This window comes from Furipterus horrens, unplaced genomic scaffold (genome assembly GCF_987537825.1).
Source record: "Furipterus horrens unplaced genomic scaffold, mFurHor1.1.pri manual_scaffold_7, whole genome shotgun sequence".
NCBI classification, from domain to species: Eukaryota; Metazoa; Chordata; class Mammalia; order Chiroptera; family Furipteridae; genus Furipterus; species Furipterus horrens.
In genome coordinates, this window is record NW_028327177.1 from 40,932,920 (window position 1) to 40,942,241 (window position 9,322).

General features: G+C 34.9%; 1 non-coding gene across 1 annotated transcript; it reads right to left on the minus strand.

Annotated features, from left to right (window-relative positions):
* Positions 1–8,078: 8,078 nt before the first annotated feature.
* LOC150004337 (small nucleolar RNA SNORA28) lies at positions 8,079–8,198 on the minus strand. The gene has a single exon (XR_016512546.1). It is a non-coding gene; the product is annotated as a small nucleolar RNA SNORA28 (small nucleolar RNA).
* Positions 8,199–9,322: the final 1,124 nt, after the last annotated feature.

The window sequence follows — 9,322 nt, forward strand, 5'->3', positions numbered from 1 at the left end:
AAGCCATTACTTGACCATTCCTCAGGCTTGTAAATGATACATTTTCCTTTGTTCAGACAAATACTGGCATGGGCCATGGAAGCCGACTGGGGATGTGGGGAATGCCAATTCCCTGGAACATGATTCAGGGTGCGGTACATTCTTGAGGTTGGTATATTCCTTTGGTCCCATGACTTGTCTCCCTGTGGAAGAAGCTCAGAGTGGAGTCTTGTAAAGCCTTGCTCAGATAGAATGATGGCACTCGGCAGCATCATTTTCAGACTTCCAATTTTCCTACTGTTGAATGACATTATTTTCCAATTTTTAGTTATTTGATATTATTATTTGTATTGCGATGAACATTCCTAAATTTGTGTCTTGATAATGTTCAAGAGTTTATACCAAATAATAGAATTGCTGAGTCCTATGGTATGAATATCTTTGACTTTATCTTATAGGACAAAATTATTTTCCAAAGTGGATGTTTTGATGAACAGTCCTTCTCGTAATGCTGCCATTATGCTACAGTCTCACAAATACTTGTCAGGCTTTAATTTTGCCAGATTCATGGGCATGAAATAGAATCCTGTAATGGTTTTGTTTTTTCTTTTAATACTAATGAGATTAAGTACATTTTTGTATGTTTATTGGCATTTTCCTGTTCAGTGAAGTTCCTGCTCATATTTTTTGCTTATTTTCTATTAGGTTGTTTGAGTTTTTCACATTGATTTATAGGAGAATTTTCAGGGTCAGCAAATATAATATATGTGCACATATGTGCTTGGTTGTATACTCCATAGGACAACTGTTCTAAAGACACATGTTCAGGTTTGATTCATTTAATTAACTTACATCCTAGTATGCAGGCCTGGTCCTTGAGCATTAGGGGAGGGTCCATTCCTCCAAAATCTCACATGTGTGTACATAACTATAAATTACCATGTACACATTTGGGGAAGCAAACATTGAGCCATTACTGAGCCCTGGTCACCAGTCTTGGAGGCTGTTTCTATCTCCGCCTAAGTTGGTGGCCTCACCTAAGAGGTTCAAAGACGGCATTAAAGTGCATGCAGTGTGCATTTATGGTATGTATGCCCTATACCTTCAGGAAGGCAAGAGTATATGTGTGCATGTGATTAGATGGGAATGTGGGAATGTGGAATATGAAGCAGGGATGAGGCCTATTGTAATAGCTCAGGTTGTACAACCCTATGCCCACACACAGTTTGAGTACCAGTGCCTTTACTAGTTTGTCCAAAGGCACCCTATGGACTGCACGTGGCAAAACAAGATTATTTATGTATATTATTTCATGTTATGCCTTATATGTTGACTTCAAAAAATTATCTTAAAACCATAAGTTCTCAATTTTAATGTAGTCAAATTATTTGGTTATTTCACCTATGGCTTGGATTTTTTTCTCTTGTTTTATAAATTCTTTAGTGAGAAGTAGTAAAGTTATTTTTTTACATTGCCTTATTTAAATTTTTAATGTGTCTGTAATTGATTTTTGTGTAAGATATGAGTTAAAAGTCCATTTTAATAAAAAAAAAACAACAGAAATATTGAAGGTACCGTTGGATTTATAAACCAGTTTTGAGAGAATCTTTATAGTGTTTCAAAAAATAAACATGAAGTATATTTATCTCTTTAAGTCTTCTTTAATGATTATCAAATTCTTTTTAATTCTCCAGTAATTTATTGCACAGATTCTATTAAACATCTTTCTTAATACTTCATAATTTTTATTTTATAGTAACTGATGCATTTTTAAAGTTTTTACTAAATATGTGATCTGACATATGAAAATACAATTGACTTTTATATATTGACTTTTTTTTTAAATCCCGGAAGACTGAATTCTTTCCATTGATTCAAAATAATTTTCTAGTGAATCATATAATTTGTAACAAAAGAGTCTTGTTTTTTTCGCTCTAATTTGTATATATTTTATTTCTTATTGCACTGGTTAGGATTGCCAATATGCCATTGAATAGAGGTGGTAGAAGTGGGTAATTTTATCTGATTCTTATCTTTGCCACTCAATTTTTACTATTAAGCATAATATTTGAGGCAAGTTTTGTGTAGATAATGCTTATCAGGCCAAGGAAGTTTTCTTTTATTCTTTTGTTTCTTTTGTGTAGATAATGTTTATCAAGCTAAGGAAGTTTTCTTATATTTTCAAGTTTTTTTTTAAAGCATTTTTATTATGATATGGGTGTTAAATTTTATCAAATTGCTTTTATGTATCTAAAGAGGCAAGCATATAAATTACCTCTATTAAGCCATTAACACAGGGGAACACTTTTAAAGATAATTCTTGTTGAGTTTGATTTTTCAGCTGTTTAAGACTTAAATAGGCATGCTGACTTCAAAACTGCAGTTAGTTTTCTTCTATCACGTCAAGTTCTTCTTACAGCTTATCTTTTTTTAAAGTATATTTTATTGATTATGTTGTTACAGTAGTTACAATTTTTTCCCCCTTTGCTCCCCTCTGCCCAGTACCGCCCTTCCCTCCAGCAATCCCACTCCTCCTTAGTTCATATACATGAGTCGTGCATATAAATTCTTTGGCTTCACCCTTTCCTATATTATTCTTAACTTCCCTGTCTATTTATGCTTCTTATCTTTGCACCATTTCCTCATTTCTCCTTCTTCCCCCTCTGAGCTGATAACCCTCCAAATGATCCCCATACCTATGATTCTGTTCCTATTCTGGTTTGCTTAGTTGTATTTTGTTTTTATTTTTTAGATAGAGTTGTTGATAGTTGTGAGTTTATAGTCATTTTAATGTTCAGTTTTGATCTTCTTTTTCTTAAGTAAGTCCCTTTGAAATTTCACATAATAATGGCTTGGCGATGAACTCTTAGCTTTACCTTGTCTGGGAAGCACTTTATCTGCCTTTCCATTCTAAATGATAGCTTTGCTAGATAGAGTAATCTTGGTTGTAGGTCCTTGCTTTCCATAACATTGAATACTTCTTGCCAGTCTCCTCTTGCCTGCAAAGTGTCTTTTGAGATATCAGCTGATAGTCTTATAGGCACCCTTTTGTAGGCAACTCTCTCCTGCTCTCTTGCTGCTTTTAGGATTCTCTCTTTATCTTTCACTTTTGGCATTTTAATCATGATGTGTCTTGGTGTGGTCCTCTCTGGGTCCAGCTTGCCCAGGATTCTCTGTGCTTCCTGGACTTGTATGTCTATTTCCTTTGCAAAATTTGGGAAGTTTTCCTTCATTATTTTTTCACAAAAGTTTTCAATTTTTTTTGCTCTTCCTCTTCTCCTTCTGGCACCTCTATAATTCAGATGTTGGCACGTTTAAAGTTGTCCCAGAGGTTCCCAAGCCTCTCCTAATTTTTTTGAAATTCTTGTTTCCTCATTCTGTACTGGTTGACTGTTTTTTCTTCCTTACATTCCAAATCATTAATGTGAACCCTGGTTTCCTTCCCTTCACCACTGGTTTTGTGTGGATTTTCCTTCATTTCACTTACATAGCCTTAACTTCTTCTCTTACGCATTTGCCATACTCAAGCATATCTATCAAGCCTGTGAGCATCTTTATCACCAGTGTTTTGAATTCGCATCTGTTAGGTTGGCTATCTCCTTGTCACTTAGTTCTCCCACTGAAATCTTGATCCGTTCCCTCTTTTGGGCCATACTTCTCTGTCTCCTCAACTTGACAGGCTCCTGTGTTTGTTTGCCTCTGCATCTTAGGTAGAGCTGTCGCTCCTGTTATGTTGTAAGGGGCAGAGCCTTAGGGATTCGGCAGTACAGGATAACCTGTTTCATTACGTTGTGGTGCTGTGTGTGGGGGAGGGGTCTGAGAGGGAACAATGCCACTTGCCCAGCACTTGCCCCTTTTCCAGGCACTTCTCCCACTTCTGTATGAGACTGGTGCCTCTCTAACTGTTGCCCTGGCCATCTTTCCCAGAGTGGGTGGGTCTGTGGACATTCTTGGGGGCCCTTTAAAGAAGTGAAATCTGCTGAGATACTGGCAGTTTCTTCCTATGCCCCAACCCCCACTGGTTTGCACAGCCAGAAGCAATGAGGCTTGATTTCTGGTGCTGGGACCTTGAGCTACAGGGTCTGGTGAGGAGCTGGGAACACTCCCCAGGTGTCCCTCCTGACTTTTTAAAATGTATGACTGTGCTTTCCACTGGCCTGCCACTGCTGCCACTGCCACTGCTGCCGCTGCCACCACACCACATCCTCTCCACCGCAGCTCCACCCCTCCTACCTGTCTGAATGAGTATTTCTTCTTTGTATCTTTGTTTGTTGGACTTCCATGCAGTTTGGTTTTCTGGAACTTCTGGTTGTTTCTAGTTTTGAGGTAGTTGTATTCTTAGTTGTGGAGGGAGACCCAGCATGTCTGTCTATGCCTCCATCTTGGCCAGAAGTCCTCTATAGCTTATCTTAATTCAACGACTCTAGGCTGGATTGAGTCTGGATCAAGGGAAGATCTAGTGCTCTCCTATTGGCTGAAAGCAAACCTTCCTCAAGCGGGGAGCGGTGGGGGATGACTTTGAAGACCAGCGATAGGTTCATACTTGTCCAGGCTATTTAGTTACGCATGAGACAGTGTGATGAGAGGTTGTGTGCCGCTCTATATAGTGAATCATATTCCGAAATGTAGTCTGAGTTCTTTTCTATATACAAAGAGTTAACAGAATTTGTTTTTTTAATTCACATATGTACTTATTTCATTTCCTTCCAATTATGTCTGCCTCTGCGATTTCTCATCGTAATTGCCTAAACAACCCTGATTCATTTTGTTATATCTGTGGCAGTTTCACCATTCCCAAAGGACAAACATCAGCGCATTTGTCAGACAAGCCTATTTTGCAGATTTTAAAGTAAAATTTGATGATCACAATAAGTCTTGGGCCCCTCACAAGGTGTGCAAGCAGTGTGTTGAGAGTTTATGGGTGTGGATGAAGGGAACATGTTATAAATTGCCATTTGGTATACCTATGGTTTGGTGAGAGCCCAAAGATCATTCGAGTGACTATTACTTTTGTATAGTGAAAAAATCAGGATATAACAAGAAAAATAAATGTAAAATAGAGTATCCCAGTCTACCATCAGCTATATGCCCAGTGCCTCATTCAGCTGAAATCCCAGTGCCAGTTTGAAAGAACTGCCTTCTTCCAAAAAACAGGAGTATGGTCAAGAACTAAGTGACAGTAACAATGAAGATTTTGAAATTGAAGATGATTCAGCTCATAAAGGATTTGATCAGCAGGAGTTGAATGATTTGGCATGAGATTTGGGACTATCCCAAAGGCTTCAGAACTCCTAGCATCAAGACTGCATAAGAAAAACTTGCTTGAAAAAGGAGCAAAGGTATCCTACTTTTGACCAAGAGAAAGTGCATTTCTGCAGTACTTTCAAAGTGATGGTGGCTTTGTGTATTGCCATAACATACATGGTTTAATAGAGGAATTGGGAATTCCAATCTAGAATGCAACTGAATGGTGACTGTTCATTGATAGCTCAAAGCAGAGCTTGAAGCATGCCCTCCTCCACAATGGCAATTTATTTTGTGCAGTCCCAATTGGCCATTTGGTTTGTTTTTGTGAAGAATATGAAGACATAAAGAGAGTCATTGATCTGTTGCAACATTACAAGCACAATTGGATCATCTGTGTTGACCTACAAATGGTCTGCTTCCTTCTTGGTCAGCAATGCGGATACACCAAGTATCCCTGTTTTCTGTGTATGTGGGACAGCAGAACTCGTGAGAAGCATTGGGTGGAGTCAAATTGGCCTCCAAGATCTGACCTCAAACATGGTGATCCAAACACTCTACATGAGCCACTTATTGACAGAAAGAACATTATATTCCAATCTGTGCACATAAGACTGGGTCTCATGAAGAAATTTGTTAAAGCTTTGCCAACTGAAAGAGATTGTTTCAAGTATCTCATTTTGGCATTTCCTTGCCTATCATTTGAAAAGATGAAAAACCTTAATATATATGTTTGGTGACAGAACTTTACTAGTTGTACACAATTTGATTTATATTAACAATATATAGCCTGTATGTGAATAAAATAACTCTAAATAAACAGTCTATTCAGGTAATTTTTTCTTTATTTTTCTCTGTATGTACATTTTGTATAATTTTTGAGACAAAGGGAGGATATCCTGTACCTTAAAAAGTTTACATGATAGAGAAAAACTGGGGTAATTTTTGAATTCAGATGCCAAAAGTTAGTAAAATCAAGTGTCAGATCTAACTCAACTAAGATTGTGTTCCCCACTGTAATATGATGAATTACATCAATTGACAATTCTAATAGTAAATAACTCTTTTTTTTTGCTGGGAAAAACTCAGCATTGTAATAATACATTTTTTTATATGTCTAGCTTGTGCTTGCATTTTATTTTGTTATTTTTGCTCATATTTTCATATTTCCTTCCTTCTTCATTCTTTGGTTATATTTTATTTTTCTATAACCTGAGTGAGATGTTTAGCTAATTAATTTTTACTTTTTTCTACAAATATTTGAAGCTTTAGATAGATGTGCCTTGAATTACCACATTAACAGTATCTCACAGATTTTAATAAGATTTCATTATTGTTTAAAGTAATTTATAAATATCAACTAATTTATTTTATTTATTAATTAGAAGTGTGTTATGTAATTTCCAAGCTCTTTAAAAAAATTTTTATAGCTGTCTTTGGTTATTGATTTCTAACTTATTTGCTCTGTAGTGGGAGAATATGGTTTGTATATTAATTTTTTGAACTATTTTAAGGTTTGTTTTATAGCCCAGCTTGTGACCGGCTTTCATAAATGTGACATATGTGATTAAATTGGATATTCTCTAGTTTTAGAGTACAGAACATGTTCTTTATATGGTCATTAGATAAAGCAGGTTAATTATTTTATTCAGAACTTCTATATCTTTCTTCATATTCCTCCCCTTAATTAATTAACTTAAAAAGTTGTAGTAAAACATTTCAGTACAATGGTGAGTTCATCCACTTACTGAAATTATAATAATTTCTACTTTATTACATTATTTTCAGGTTATGTTAGTAGGTAATATAAGTTTAGAATCATATTTTTCTTATGAAATAAAACTTACTGATTGTTTTTATCTTTGATAGCCTTACTTGATTCTTTTGATAAGTAATTTTTTTATTTATAATTTATTTTTAATGTTTCTGTATCTCCATGTTTTAGATATATGTCTTAAAAATAATGCATGGCTGAGATTTTAAAAACTCAGTCTTACTATCTTTGTCCTTTAACCAAGATACTTAGTCTGTTTCATTTAGATTATTATTTATTTGTTTTTTTCTATCTTTTTAAAATTTTTGCTTTCAACTTGATCTTTCTCTGTGTTCCTTTTCCTCTTATTTTGCCTTCCTTTAATTTTATTACCCTTTTGTCATCCAAAATTCTCCCTCTGTTATTAATTCTAAATTACTCATATACATTCTATTTGTATTTTTAAGAGATTCCCCTAGAAATATTATATTTATTTTTTCAAATCCAAATAAAGTTTCTGGCTCTTTTAGTATATCACTTTTCTGATTTACAAAATAATGTTATATGTTTTAATTCTATAGTTTTTAATTTCATTATTTTATTTTGTATAGTTAATGTCAGCTTAAATATATTTGCAAACTTACCACTTTTTTAGTTCTTATTTCTTTGTGCATCAATAGATGGAAAGTATATCTTTTATAATTTCTATTAGCAAGGGTTTTTTCATGAAAAACTGTATTAGCAAGAGTTTGTTCTCTCTCTCTCTCATTTAAAAATGCTTATTTGGCCTTAATTTTTGAAAAATAAGTTATGGGTGCAAAATTCTAGGTTTATAGTAATTTTGTCATAGCACATTGAAGTTATCTTTTGTATTATTTTTCTATTGCTGTGTAACAAATTACCACAAATATAGCAGCTAAAACCAAACCTATTTGTTAGCTTCAGTTCTGTAGGTCAGAAGTTTGGCATGCTATGGCTGGTTTCTTCAATCAGGATTTGTAAAGGCTGAAATCAAGATGTTGACTAGTCTGACTTTTCGTCTGGATGCTCTGGGGAAAGTTCTGCTTCCAATCTCATTTTTTTTTTTTTTTTTTTTTTTAACGCTGTCTAAGTCCATGTAATGGCCAGTCTCACAGAGCAGAGAGCACCGGAATAGGTTAGACTTGGTTGCTGTAGCAAGCGCAAATTGTCCAATCTCATTCTTATTGGCAGAATTCAGTTCCTTGTGGTTGTAGGACTGAGGTCCTTTTTTCCTTCCAGGCTGTTTGTGGGAGGCTGCTCTCAATGCTTAGAGGTTGCTCATAGTCCTTGTCATGTGGCCTTTCCCACCTTTAAATCAACAAAGTATGTGGAATTTGATTATTTGTATCTCTGACTTCCCCTGTCTTTGATCTCCAGACTAGATTTAAAGGGCTCATATCATTAAATGACACAGACCTGGGAACCTCCCTATCTTAAGGTCAACTAATTTGAAATCTTAATTACATTTGCAAAAATGTGATTCATACTGAACAGCAGTGTTTGATTAACTGGGAGAAGGAGTGTGTCTACCAGAGGCAGGGAATATTAGAATTGAGGTTACTACATTATTACACGGACTTCTAGTTTCTATTATTATTGTAAAGGAACTAATTTTCAGTCTAATTCTTATTCCTCTTAAAGTGATCTATCTTTATTCTTTATTGTTATGATCTTATCTTTGCTTTGGCAGTGTCTTTGTCTAGCTATGAATTTCTTATCACATGTACAGTTTGGAATTTGTTGGGTTTCCAGGGTCTATAACTTAATGTCTTTCCAGCTTTGGAAAAAGCTCTGTCATTATCTGGTCAAATATTACCTCTCCCTCATTCCTTTTGTTATCGCCTTCTGGGTCTCTGATGGCACCTGTTTAAGACATGCTCTCTATCCTCCTTATTTCTTATTTTCTCTTTTATAGTGTCTATTTCATCATTTACTAGTGAAACATTCTAGGTAATATTTTCTGTTCTATATTCCAATACATATTTTCCTTGTTGCCTATGTCTTACCTGTTATTATACCTCTCAACTGACTTTTTAATTTCAATTAAAAAACTTTCAATATCTAGTTCAGTTTTTTTTGTGTGTGTGTATGTCTGATAACTCCAAACTAATGTATTTATACTTACAACTTTGCATGCTTTCTCTCTCTCTCTCTTTTCTGCTTGCCCTCTCTTTTGATGCCTTTATTCTTTATGTATTTGTAATTACAATTTTTAAAAACCATGTGCTTGTATTCTTTGAGATTCTGAGAATTCTTTAAAATTTGGATTGAAGGTTAATTTCTTCAGAGAAAATTTACTTATTTTTTACTAGATATTTGTGGATA